This window comes from Streptopelia decaocto (assembly GCF_964273445.1).
Source record: "Streptopelia decaocto genome assembly, chromosome: 1".
In the NCBI taxonomy this organism is placed as follows: domain Eukaryota; kingdom Metazoa; phylum Chordata; class Aves; order Columbiformes; family Columbidae; genus Streptopelia; species Streptopelia decaocto.
Window position 1 is genome coordinate 84,485,799 of NC_138663.1, and position 13,899 is coordinate 84,499,697.

A 13,899-nucleotide genomic window follows, 5' to 3' on the forward strand; every position below is an offset into this window, starting at 1 on the left:
GGAATACCCCAGTGATTTGTATTCCAAAGAAAAATGGGAAATGGCTGCTTCTTTACCATATTGCTACATCCTGAGGATGCCCCCAGATTTGCATTTTCTGTTACTTCTCTTAATCAAGCAGAGCCTATGAAAAGATACTATTGGGCAATATTACCACAAGGGATGAGAAATAATCTAACCATTTGCCAGACAGTAGTTGCAGCAACCTTACAACCCGTAAGGAAGCTGTATCCCTCAGCTTGTATCTGTCATTATATGGATGATATTTTGGTTGCCATGTCACAAGAACGGGAACTACAAGAAGTAATGCAAGACTTATGTAATGCTATTCAAAAGGCTGGATTACAAATTGCACCAGAAAAAATTTAAAAAACTGCTCCATGGAAATATTTGGGATGGCAAATAACAAAACAAGAAATCATTCCTCAGCCAGTAACTTTTAAATTCCATAATGTCATGACCATAAATGACTTACAAAAATTGCTAGGAGTCATAAATTGGCTCCCACCTATTTTGGGTATCACCACGGAAGAACTGCATCCACTTTTTATACTTTGGAAAGGAGACCCAAATTTATTATCTACTGGGGGTTTGGATGACAAAGCTCAGCACGCTATACAGAGAGTATCTGATGCTACTGAAGAAAAACAGGGATGGCAACGCAATTTGCAACTGCCTATTTGGCTGGCACTCATAGCCAGTAAATTCCAACCATTTGCAGTACTGTTTCAATGGGATAAATCCTTAAGTGATTCTGTAAGAGTGCTGGAATGGGTTTTTGTAGCTCACACACCAATGAAAACAGTTTGGACAATTAACAAAACGTATGCAAAACTGAGGGATTGAAGGCATGGACTCTCAGTGCGGGTGAACCAAGAGACCCTTTATTTTGGCAAGGCACTTACATTTATAATTAGTATCTGTTGTACACGCATTTAACTTTCTGATTTAATTGGCTTATGGCAGCTGTCCACGCACTCAAAGTTATCTTACCATTGGTCTACTTAATCTTTCACGCGCTCTGGCAGTTTGGCTAACACATTGTAAATATCTTTTCTTGTACAAAAACATTTTGGTTTCTCATTCTATTTTGGTCAAGGTCATTCCAGTAACTCAAGATGACTATCTGTAAGATAGTCCACAATTCCCCCTTTTTGTTTTTCAACTAGCCATAAACCTTTCATGTTGGCTAAAGTTATCCAAATATTAGTCTTTGGTTGAGAGGGAAGACAAAAAGCATTGCTTATGGCCAACAATACTAAGATGATGCTTACTACACATTGTAATACTCACAACATTGACATGCTGTACAGATGATCAGAGAGGCTACATTACGTAGTCCCAAAGGCTTGGGACTAGTCCATTGTGGATCACCCCTCGTTGTCATCTAGCTGAATGTCAGGTAGCAAATCTTGTCACCACCAGGTGCCGATTCTGCTTCTTCAACTGTTGACTTAAGCTTCTTCAGGAATGGTCTTACACAATGTGCAGGCACCCACAGCAAACCTTAATCTATAACGACACAAGCATGGCATTGACCACATGTTATCAATTGATGTGGCCCTTCCCATTGACCATTAACTAGTGATTTGACCATAACTAATGTAGGTTCTTTCTGATTTAGCATGTTTTAGGTCATACTTGTAAAGTATTTCATCACAGGGGGAATTAGGACTGCACCACTTTGACGTAAGTGATTCATCACATACAATGCTTTTGACAATCAGCTTTGTGGTGTTTCCCCTACTTCTCTCCCTTTTTGTTTTTACAAAAAAATTTCAGAATCAGATGCGTGCGTTGGACCTTGACTATATACTCAGAATCACAAACCAAATTTAGAGGTTCCTCCTTAAAAAGCTCCAAGTAATGTAAAGCTGTGCCAAGTTCTACTATTGGGTTGAACCTTCAATAATTTTTAAGCATGATGCTAATTGTTATCTACACACCAGACCACTACAGGTTTATGAGACTTCCCAGAACCACCAACAAAAACTGTGCAAGCATGAGGGATCAGACCAAATACAAGTATGGCATGTGACCTGATGTCAAAGATTTGCACGTTCTGCAGCAATTTACATTTAGGCATGCCAAAAGCTGTACTATTAAGAAAATCAGCTAGTGCAATTTACAAGGACATAGATTGCAAATTAAAAAAAAAAAAATCAAAATTAGACTTCACATATATGACAAAAGGATCATGGCTTATTAAGACTTAAATACATTCCCTGCATTTTTTGATCAGAGTAACAATCGGTATATCAGTCTGTTAGCAATCTCATTCTTCCATCCCACAATAGCCACAAGTTGTTTCTATGTTGTAACTATAAATAGACAAATCTGCAAGTCCAATCAAATGCAGTCAGCCTCTAAGGTTGTCATAAAATTATTCATCAAAGTCTTTAACTCCATTTTGTCTGTCATGTTTATTGGATATTGTTTTTCCTTACCAGATCGAAGTCCTTTTTCAGTTCTTTCAATGTAGTGTTGGCTTTACTGAAATTGTGGCTGCCAATACTGATAGAAATACAGCATTCAAAATTTTCTTGGAGATGTCTCGCTTGCAGCAAACTGATCTGCACCATCCAAGTAGCTTCTTGTAGGACATGCAACTAAACAGAATTCTCAGAAAATGTTACTTGAGCTTACAAATTACTTAACAAATCTTGACCTGAAAGATGTATGGGGCTTTCTGGCAACTACAAGAATTCATCTGTTAAAACTTTGTTCCAAATTTGGCAGTTCATTGGTTTCAAAAAATGACCTTTCTTGCTTTCTTTCCCATGACCTCAAAAACTAGCATGGTGAATTTACTTGGAAGTCTCTTACAACTAGTTACCACAGAATAAATCTATTAAAAGTTTTTTGGTTTAATTTCCCAGCTTCATTAGAACCATGGATCTGCTAGGGATGCCTTTAAATTTCACCCTTAGACTCCTTCATTCAGTGTTACAGTTCTCCAGCAGCAATATTGCTGGTGTGTGTGGGGGCATAATAAAGCTCCCCTTTCATAGGCCTATTTAAGAACTAAATTAATTTTCCACAGTGGAACATCACCTTTATGTCACTAGGATAATGCTAGCTTTAAATAGAGAGCACCCATTGCTTCAGAATACTTTCTGTAGCACTGGGAAGACCAGCAGTGTAGTAGTTAATGGTTATCCATAGTCACTTACAATAATTAGTATCTTTGCAATGCTAGCAACACAGTAGATAGTTTCAAAATAATTTCTCTAGCAAGTTCAGTTCATTGAAGGAAATAAACCTATGCTGAACTGTGCAGTGCTCATAAGTACCCTTAAACAGAGTTAATTTTTTCCCATGGAATGTGTAGAATTTTTATACACAATGCTTTTGTACCTCGCCTTCATATGAAGCATAATCTGGAGGACAGTGAAGCCTGACACCCTGTCTTCAGGTTTTCTTGTGCTTTGGGATGCCTGGATGTTAAGCAGCATGCTTTTCTATTCTCTAAGGTGCCATTTCTGTCCACCGAGTAGCACTGTTCAATTACAGAAATGCACAGTAGCATCTTCTGGCCATAATACACATGTTTTCAACTAGAATTCCATGCTGGCTCGAAAGAACCAGAGAAATGCTAGAGCCTCCATTTCTGAGCCCCTGTATGCAGATTTAAGTACAAGGAAGATTGTATTACTCATTCTCAAACACCTCTGCTGGCTCTGTGTTCTCTTGAGATCCAGTTCTAAAGTATGTTCTCTTCTCCAAGTTCTTCCTCAATTCTTTTTGCCTATCTTTTTCACAGATCTTAGTTGTCATGGATTAACCCCAGCTAGCAGTCAAGACCATGATAGCCATTCACTCACTTGCCATCACCCCCTAAGTGGGACAGGGGAGAGAACTGAAAGGGAAGGGAGAAACTTGTGGGTTGAGATAAAAACAATATAATAATAATAATAACAACAACAGCAATAATAACACTACTACTACTACTAAATGATACTCAGTGTAATCCCTCATGAAACTCCAGTCATGACAAACAGCCAGTCCCGGAAAGGCAACCAACCTGGTCCTGAACAGCTGATCCCAGAAAGCAAAAAGGCAAAAGGCAGAAAGGCCAAAGGACCAGCCGTAAACTGTCAGAATGACAAAAGTCCAAATTAACATCAAAATCCAAATGTAACAGAACTCCTAAAAAGAACTAACCAAGCTAACTGGAAAACTTGAACTAATGGAACAGACTAGCCAGAAAAGCCAACTCCAATTATATCCCAAGCATGACACTAATTGTAGGCAATATTTGATTGATCAGCCTGGATGTCAGTTTAGGTGCTGTCATGTTTGTGTCCCTTCCATACCAATTTGCATCTGCAGCTGGATGGCCAAAGAAGTCCCTGGTCTCCCTGACAACAGCCAGGATATTAGTGAGTTCTCACATTCCTTTCATACCAAATCCCAAAGACTGGAAAGATACTAGAAGAAAATATTAACTCTGTCCTAGGGAAGAAGCAGCATTACCTCATTATTCTCATAGTAAATCTAAAACAAAAGACTGTGCTAGCTACTAAGTAGAAAAGATTCTAACTGTGCAGAAAATTAACTCAATTTCAGTCAAACCAGCACATTAGTCTTTTCTGTTCACACCCTGGACTGTAGTACATACAAATAGGGGGATGAGAGGCTGATCTGGGGGTCTGAGTTGAGGGCAAGTTGAACATGAGCCAACTGTGCGCCCTGGCAGCAAGAAGGACTGACCATGTCCTGGGGTGCATCAAGTGCAGCATAGCTAGTTTGTCAAGAGAGGTGATTGTTCCACTCTACACTGCACTGTTGCAGTTTTGGGTGCCTCATTATAAGAAGGACATCAAACTATTAGAGTGTGTCCAGAGGAGGATGACCAAGATTGTGAAACGTTACTTGGTTTGTCTACCTTAGAGAACAGAAGGCTGAGCGGGGACCTCATTGCAGTCTACAAAATTCCTCTAGGGCGGCAGCGGAGGGCAAGGTGCTGATCTGCTCTCTCTGGTGACCAGTGACAGGACATGAGGAAATGGAATTAAGCTACATCAGGGGAAGTTCAAACTGGACATTAGGAAAAGGTTCTTTACCGAGAAGGTGGTCTGCCACTGGAACAGGTTCCCCAGGGAAGAGGTCATTGCTCCAAGCCTGTCAGAGTTCAAGGAGTATCTGGAGGATGCTCTTAGTCATATGGTTTAGTTTTAGGTAGTCCTGCAAGGGGCACAGAGTTGGACTCAATGATCCTTATGGGTCCCTTCCAACTTGAGATATTCCATGATTCTATTATTCTAATAAACCCTCGGGAAAATAAGCAAGAGAGCTGAGAGGATTACAATAGATCATTCCTCACCGTGACAAACAGAAGCAGTTTTCAGTTGTTACTGTTGCCTTCTGCAAGAGAACTGCCGAATACATGGGAGTTTTATACTTTTCATATTACACTGTGGTTAAATCTGAGTAATTTCCCATCTCACACTCCCAGCATGTAGCAGATTAACTGACATTTCAAAACTGGCATTTCAACAATTTTTGGAGGGATTGTCAAGTTTAGCTTTGATTTCCTGTATAGTTTCTGAAGGACTTTCTTCTCTCATGTTTATGCTTGTTGGGAAGAGAACAGCTTCAGTCACAGACTGCAAGAGCAAGAGACAGTGAAACCCCATCCCTATTATGGGATAATCAATATTAAAGGCATTATATTCTGGAGATTGGCATATCACAGAATCACAGAATGTTAGGGATTGGAAAGGACCTCGAAAGATCATCTAGTTCAATCCCCCCACCAGAGCAGGAACACCTAGATGAGGTTACACAGGAATGCATCCAGGTGGGTTTTGAATGTCTCCAGAGAACGAGATTCCACAACCTCCCTGGGCAGTCTGTTCCAGTGTTTTGTCACCCTCACTGTGAAGAAGTTTATTCTCAAATTTAAGTGGAACCTCCTGTCTTCCAATTTGTACCCACTGCCCCTTGCTCTATCGTTGGTTGTCAGTGAGAAGAGCCTGGCTCCATCCTCGTGACACTCACCCTTTACATATTTATAAACATTAATGAGGTCACCCCTCAGTCTCTTCCAAGCTAGAGACCCAGCTCCCTCAGTATTTCCTCATAAGGGAGATGCTCCACTCCCTTAATCATCTTCATTGCCCTGCGCTGGACTCTCTCCAGCAGTTCCCTGTCCTTCTTGAACTGAGGAGCCCAGAACTGGACACAATATTCCAGGTGTGGTCTCACCAGGGCAGAGTAGAGGGGGAGGAGAACCTCTCTTGACCTACTAACCACACCCCTTCTAATACATCCCAGGATGCCATTGGCTTTCTTGGTCATAAGGGCACAGTGCTGGCTCATGGTCATCCTGCTCTCCACCAGGACCCCCAGGTCACTTTCCCCTACACTGCTCTCTAATGGGTCATTCCCCAACTTATACTGGAACCTGGGGTTGTTCCTGCCCAGATGCAAGACTCTACACTTGACCTTGTTATATCTCATTAAATTTTTCCCCGCCCAACTCTCTAGCCTGTTAAGGTCTCACTGTCTCCAGACTGTTCAGGTCCACTTTAAACATATATCATTTGGCTTGCTGCTAAAAGGGACAGTCTTTTCTGTCCCTCCACAACCTGCACATCCTCTGCCTTCCCATTCATACTCCAGTTGTAGCATTCATACAGCTCCATGAAGTCTCCTACTCATACTCCAGAATTTTACATATAACTTTAGCTGAAATTGTTTTCAGCGAGATCAGTTCCTTGATCTAGGTCACTGCACAAATCTTTGCTGCCAGCACAGGTAAGGTGATGAGGATATACAGCTGCAAGCAGAGGAAAGAGAGAGTAAGGTTGTCTGTCTCAGTAGAGGCTTGTATTCTTGTGGAGTTGAAATGTTTGTGGAACCACAGCCTTAGAAGGAGCTCTCATTTTGTGCTACGGTGTTTTAAAGCTGTTTTCTACAAATATGTTGTCACCAGCAGGTTCCTGAGCATGCCAGTCTGTCCATGGGAGATGGAATGAGTGAAGGGAAAAATCATGTTTCCTGTTGAGATGTTTCCATGTCTGACAAGTATTTAAGCATTCCCTGGGGAAGAAACTGGTACCCAGGAACTACCAGGCTTGTTCTGTTCATTAAACACTTCTTCTGCTAGCAGTTTTATGCATCTAGCTATTCATTTCCTTCTCTGAAGAGCTCAGGAAATACATAAGTTAAACGGAGTGTTTCACAGTAAACAGAATTAATTGTTATGACACTTCCCATGTTCTTTTTCTCTCAGAAAGAAAAGAAATAATTTTATTCTAATCCAAACTGGAGTTGTAGTTTGTCTTTTCCACTATTTTTTCCAGCCAAAAGCTAAGCTTATATTGTGGTCATTTTGTCTAACCCCTTACTGTAATCTTGTACAGTCTCAGAGACACTGTACTCTGACATAGAGTGGCGCAAGGTACCCAGATTGAGACCCAAAGAGAAAAAGCCCATTGGTACCTTACATTCTCTTACAGAACCACAGCTCCATTCCCTTTCAGCTTCTTGAGATTGTTTAACCTTCACTGCTTTGCCTTTCAACTCCAGTAACTTACTGTGCTTATTTTTCTGCTGGGCTTCTTAGAAGAGAAGAAGTTGTATGTTATGGGATTGTTTTAGCAATTTTGCCTAAATCCCAGGGTATTTAGGAAATGTAACTTCCCCTCCCATCTGCACAACTGTTGGTCTGTTTGCTCTGTTTGAGCATAAGCATGCAACAGAAAACAGACCTTTTTGAAATATTAAGTAGCTTTCTGGAGTCACTCTACAGATGAGCAACAGTGACCTGAATCTAGCACAGATCTGCTCTAAGTATGGAATAATTCCAAACACTCTTATTGACGCAACAAAACACTGTGATAATTGCAGTCTATTTGTCCCCTTCTTCCTCTCAAGTCAAACAGACAATATAGAAAAAAAGTACAGTGCTATTCCAACAAGCATTTGCAGTTCCTGTTCACAAATCCATCAGAAATTAGAAATCTTATGCTTGGTCAAGAAGCAGGGACATAGCACACCTCTAAAGGAAATGAGTGAAGCTTGGGACATGTATCAACAGAGATTAGCAGACAGAAAAGGCTAATCTCAGATGTTTGAAAGAGTACAAAGATTGTGAGAGATGTATGTACCTTTATAAGAGATATACCTATACATTCATACTTTCTAGGGAGTTCATAGGATTTCAGTAATAACATACACAAGATAAATACACATCTCTCACTTATGGCTGTACATTTCTATTGCTAAGACATGGCCGTGCGGTTCATGAATTTTATTTTTTCCCCCTTTTGCATCTTCAGAAAACCTGTAGTGTCTCATATCCCAGTAGTCTGCGAGTTAATTTACTAGGTCTGGGCATTTGAGTAAAAAAAAGCTAGCAGCAAGTATTGAATTTACCCAGCTGGACTGCACGTTCCTGACTGGGGGATCTCCAAAAACCACCAAAGCACCCAGGCAGAGGTACACAAGTGGGAACACAGGCACTGCAGATCTCAGTCCTTGCTAGAAGATCTACAAGCCTGCTGGTTCCACCTGTATATCAGGGATTCATGCATGCGCAGTTTACAATGCTGCTTTGCCTGCAGTAGAGCAGAAATTTCAGGGATGTTCGATAAGGTGCCTTTTACAGGCCTATATTAACTAAACATAGAAGTTCTACTTGTGAAACACACAAGGCTAAAGAACAATTAGTGTGATATATGTGTTTTTCTGCTCTCTATCTGCAGTTCCTTTAATGTATTTACAATTCTTCTCCACACCAATCTTGGGTTATATTCCCACAAACTGATACACATACTTAGTAGTCATTAAAAATACAAGCGGGTGAATACTCAGCTAATGTACATAAGGGTTTTCCTCTCTCTGGTTTAGATTTATGTCCATTAAAGCTCAGGAAACTATGCTCTAAGCAGAAGTGAGTGATGGCAGAGAAGCAACAAAGCAGAGAACAAGTCTGCTCTCTAGGCAGAAACACACTGCTTATTTCAAGTGAGAACCAAAACACATAGGAAGTCTAGATATAGCATCCAGAAAGATATTATAAGGTTTTAATTTACTGATCTATGTGATTATTTTCCAGCAATCTGGGAAGGAAAATGTGCTATTTTAGACTTCTGAAGTGATAAATCTGCCATTGAAAAAATCTTGAAAATTTTATCCACTGAAAATAGTTCTACTTCAAAACTGTCTGTTAAACATGTCCTCTCATGTATAAATAGTACACTTCTTACTCTTTGCCTGCTATTCTATTTGCTGTTCCCAGCTCCTCCCTTTCTTCTTCATTCCCCTTTCTTTCCTTGTCTGTCTTCTATAGCTGCTGTGTGTGTATCTTGCTTTCTCTACCTCTGTCTCCCCGCTCTCTCTCTCACCCTATTTTTTCTCTCTTTTTCTGTTGAAACTCTATTCCCCTTGGCTTAGCCTCACCCCTCTCTTTTATTCTCCCCAGCTATTCTTTCATGGGTGGTTTTCTTCGCTTTGGCTTGTGTGCACATTCCAACTCTTTTCTCTTCAAGACTTAACATGTTTCACACAGTGAGATTACTTATGAAACAGATTATGCTTTGCTATTCTGACCATTGTTTTAATAAGTACACCTTCTTCTTTTGCTTTAAACATTATGAGTTCTGTTTGTGTGTCTGGATATTTGCAACTCACTATTGTGTAGAATTCTGTGTCTGTAAAATCTTTGTTTAAGTTGGAGCACATAATTGACTACATCAGTGTTGGAGACTTTTTAGTTCATGTACCTCTATTGGCAAAAAAAAAAAAAAAGAGTATACACTCCCAATATGCATATATTTACTTATTTATGAATTATATAAATGTATTAATGAAGTTCTAATATTTTTTTCCTGCACCACAATGGGTCTTACACCTCACTGTAGTGATCACTGATCTATATCATGCATCCACACTGTTGCATAAGGTATACTGATTTTGTTACCTTTAAGATTGACCCAAGAATCTGATCTATCCATTGTAGTTTGGGATAGAGAGCTTTTGTTTCTCTATTTCTGCCATGTCTTGCCTGTGATTATTTACATTTTGTGAGCAGTGAATTTTTCTGGTATGATGTGGTAATCTGCTTAGTAGAGGAAGGTTTCAGAAACTGGAAAAGTTTTTGAATGCATGCATTGCAAAATCCTGCAGCATTGAAGAAAGAACATTTAAACACTGCCTTAAAATTAATCCCTAGTAAAGGACTGAATGTCGTCTTGCCTTTCACCAAGTGCGATTTTAAACAGGGTTTGGATGTTGCATGAGCATGCATGTGTTCCTGTAGCATAGGAACTTTTCCGGAACGCCCCCATTCAGAGTAGCAGCTCACTCATTCTTGACCTTCATTCCACAAGAAGGCGGAGGTTTGGGGGGGAATATTCCATTACCATAGAGGGGAGGAAGTGTTCCTGCAGCTATTAACCAAAGCAGCTAGTTAACCTTTTTCCCAACTGCGGTGCAATGGTACAGTCCCACAGCTCCTTTCTAGGGACATAGGGCCACAGTACTGAAATGAGGAAGAATGGAAAACAAATGTGTAAAAATTTACTACCGAACTAAGTAAGGACCAGATTCCAAGAGGAGTTGAGCACCCTCAGTTTCTCCTGAAGTCAGTTTATTTTATAATAGAATGGGGGGGAGGGGGGGCGGGAAGAGGGGAAAAGGGGGGGAAAGAGTTAGAAGGAAAGAGGTCTGTTGTGATTAGTGTCTACAACCCCTACAACCCCCCCACAGAGAAGATTAGGAAAGAAACTATACTGTCTGGGAAAATGTAGGTATTTCTGTTATTCTGCATATATATAGAACTGCTAGAAAAGGCTGTGCTGTGTAGAAACTAGCCCTAGCTTTTTGAGCTCTGATATGTATCACTATCTGCTGATAGTATTTTAAGCAGAACTTTATACATTTTATGATGGAGAGGGATGTCTAATCTGCATTTGTGCTTCTCTATATGTACCAGTGTTTTACATTTAAGAGAATCATGGTCACTTTATTGTATGTAACATGAAGCTCATGCTTCAAACCAAAGTTACTTTCGCAGCAGAACCCCAAAATTCTCCTCTGTGCTGCCACATAAATATTTTCAAATTGTAAGCCCCTGAGTTTTGATATATTTTCCATTCTGTCCAAATGGGCACACTCTGCTTGCTCTGTAGCTTGCAGAACCTCAATTTTCTGCCACTTGTCTATGTAGCTCACTGAACAGTAGCTATGCAACGTGCCCCATGCTCCAGCATTTCTCCATGTTCAGCCCAGTGACATTTGCAGATTGACTAGGTACATTCTTGTTCTTCTAGTTGCAGGAGCCAGGAGTGACCCAGAAAGATGCTTCTAGTCCTTTGTTCCTACACTGGGAGCTGAGGTTGTCCTTTCAGGAGAACTGAAGAATCCTGGTTGATTCATCCACACCATTGCTAGTTGAGCTGAGGTGTGTTACTACCTAGAATCAAGGAAGCACCTGGGCTATGTGACATTCGATCTTGAACACTTGGAAGTGGAGTGCAAGTAACCACATAACGAGCTAACTTTAAGCCACAACACAACAACAGCCACAAAACAGCAGCAGGTGCCATACAGCAAAATGGATTTCAACAATGTCAAGAGAGACTGATCAAGGATGTTCATGCTGCTAATCCTGCACTGCCAGGATTCCCTTTGACATGAACCTAGCACGGAGCCTGAGCAGAAGACTCGAATCGCGGACGGAAGCCGGTGCCGCCCAGCGGAGCGGCTAAGGGAGGGGGATGGCTCTGCACCCCGCTCCATCCCTGCGAGCCCCCGCTGCGGCCGCCGGAGTCCGCGGCGGCAGGGAACGAGAGAGCGGGGCGGGGGCGGGCTGGGAGAGAGGATGGTGACAGGAGTGGCTGACCGCCGCCTGACAGTGTGGAGCCTCAGAGCACAGACGCCCCCAGCCCCCCAGCTACCCCCCCATTTGCAGTAGTATGCTGCTTCGCTAGGCCGGGCCTCTGCAAAAGAAAGCAGGTCGAGGAGGGAAGGGGGGGCTAGGGAGAGAAGGAGGGGCACGGCGAGAAGGGGAGGGAGGGGAGAGAGAAAGCGACCGAGCGAGAGGAGCCTGGAGAAAGAGACAAGGCGGATGTTAGGAGGCAGCAGGAGGAAAGACTCCTGCAGGAGAGGAATCCTGGTCGGGGAGAGGAGAGGAAAAAACGTTCCCAGAGAAGGGCCTGGAGAGGAGCGCAAGAATCGGGAGTGCTCGCAAGCATCCGACTTACTGAAGGCATCAGTTGAGGGCCAAGGGCTGTGCCCGGGGAACAAAGTTGCTGTATAGGTGCAGAGCGAGAGCGACCGGGCGCAGGCCCATCGAGATGGTCTTTGCCCATCTTTTCTGGTGCCAGGAGGCACGGCTTTAGCGGGAAGGGCTCCTGCGAAAACTGCCTGAGTAATGCTGGAAAGTGAAGGGGGTGTTTCTGGAGTCCTGCAAAAGGTATTGTAGCGGGTGAGCGGGCCGGTGGGGAAGCGCTTTGTGAGCCTGGCCGAAGAGGTCAGAGGAAGGGAGCCATGATTGAGGATATAGTTGGGTCTCTATCATCCAGGGTGGGAAGAGGGGGAGACACAGAACAAATGAGTACTACTTTTGAAAGGGATTAAAATTCCTAAGGAATTTTTTTTTTTCTCCTTTCCTGCTCTTCCTCTTTAACGGCTGTGTTAGTGGGACTTGGACTGCTCAGAAGGACCCTGTCCTAAACCCCTATCTCCTGTCAGATGCCATGTGTAGGCAAAGAGGGAAATGCTGTATGAAATTGGGTCATGGTTCTCAGCTCACAGAAATTACTATAAAACCCAGATATCTTCCACACATACGTGTTTTGTTTGGTCTGCTCCTATGCATATTTTTTTTCTTGCTCTAGCTACTCGAAGAGCCTTAGATAAATGGTGCTTTTGAGGTCTCTGAAGGGTTAGATGTATGCTGATGTACATTCCTGATTCTCGAGGAATGAAACAAGGAAGGCTTTGTGGCCTTCTCTGTGTGTAGGGTTGTTTAATGGGGACAGATGGCTATATGAGTGCTTGTGGCAGAGAAGAGCTGTGTTAACCTATTTTTCAAGGAGATGATGCAAGTTACTCATGCTAAATAAATCTGAATGTGGGAGAGGCTGTTGTGATGCGTAATTTTAAATTTGCATTTCATGGATCCACTGAGATGATTTCACTTACTCTGAAGTTTTTCTTGCCATTGCCATGCTTGTTTGGCTGGGGAGAAGAGAGAATATCAGCTACCTCCCCTGTAAGTTCTAGAAATAAGAGGATAAAGATGTGGAAGCAAATCTCCCAAAGGGCATCCTTTCATTAGCAGTGATATCAAGTCATGCAGATTGATGTAAAATGAGAGTGAGAGGGCAAATGGAAACAACAAAGTCAAGACAGTGGGAATGAATAGATGCCACCGGACACATCTGTTACAGAGACAGGTCTGTAGCCTCACCTGGGATGAAGAAGGGAGGCTCCCTTCTTCGTTATGTGAGTTTTAATCAGAAACATGGAAACTGGACATGGGTGCATCTCTTGTTTAGTCACAGCTGATACACTGCCTCAAGACACTAATGCAGGATTTAGTGACTATTTTTAGGCCTTTCTTCATTCCCAGTTTGAAATAATTCCGATGCTGATGTTCATTGGGAGCAGGAAAGGAAGATATAATCTACAATATAATATTCATTTTTTTTTTTTTTATGTTAGCCAATCCCTGTGCTGAAAAAAAAGTGTTTTTCTCTAGAAGTTCATTCCCTTAATTCAACAGCTTGCACCGTTTCATTTTAGTTTATTTTGCTAGTGTTTTGGCAAGTCTCAGATAACTGCATACAATCACATCCTTTACTGCCTTTTGCATATATGTCCTCTTAGCCAAATTGCACATGTGCAGTTTCTAATTCCTTGACTGGTATGTATGCCCCTCTA

The 13,899-nt window shown here is 41.9% G+C and overlaps 1 protein-coding gene across 2 annotated transcripts in view; it reads left to right on the forward strand.

The window, feature by feature from the left end:
* Nucleotides 1–12,081: 12,081 nt before the first annotated feature.
* LOC309442760 (ephrin type-B receptor 5) overlaps nucleotides 12,082–13,899 on the forward strand; it is a 67,062-nt gene continuing 65,244 nt past the window's right edge. For both annotated transcript variants that reach the window (XM_082058934.1, XM_082058935.1), the window contains exon 1: nucleotides 12,082–12,427. The gene's annotated coding sequence lies outside the window, so the exon portion shown is untranslated. The remainder of the gene's footprint in view (nucleotides 12,428–13,899) is intronic.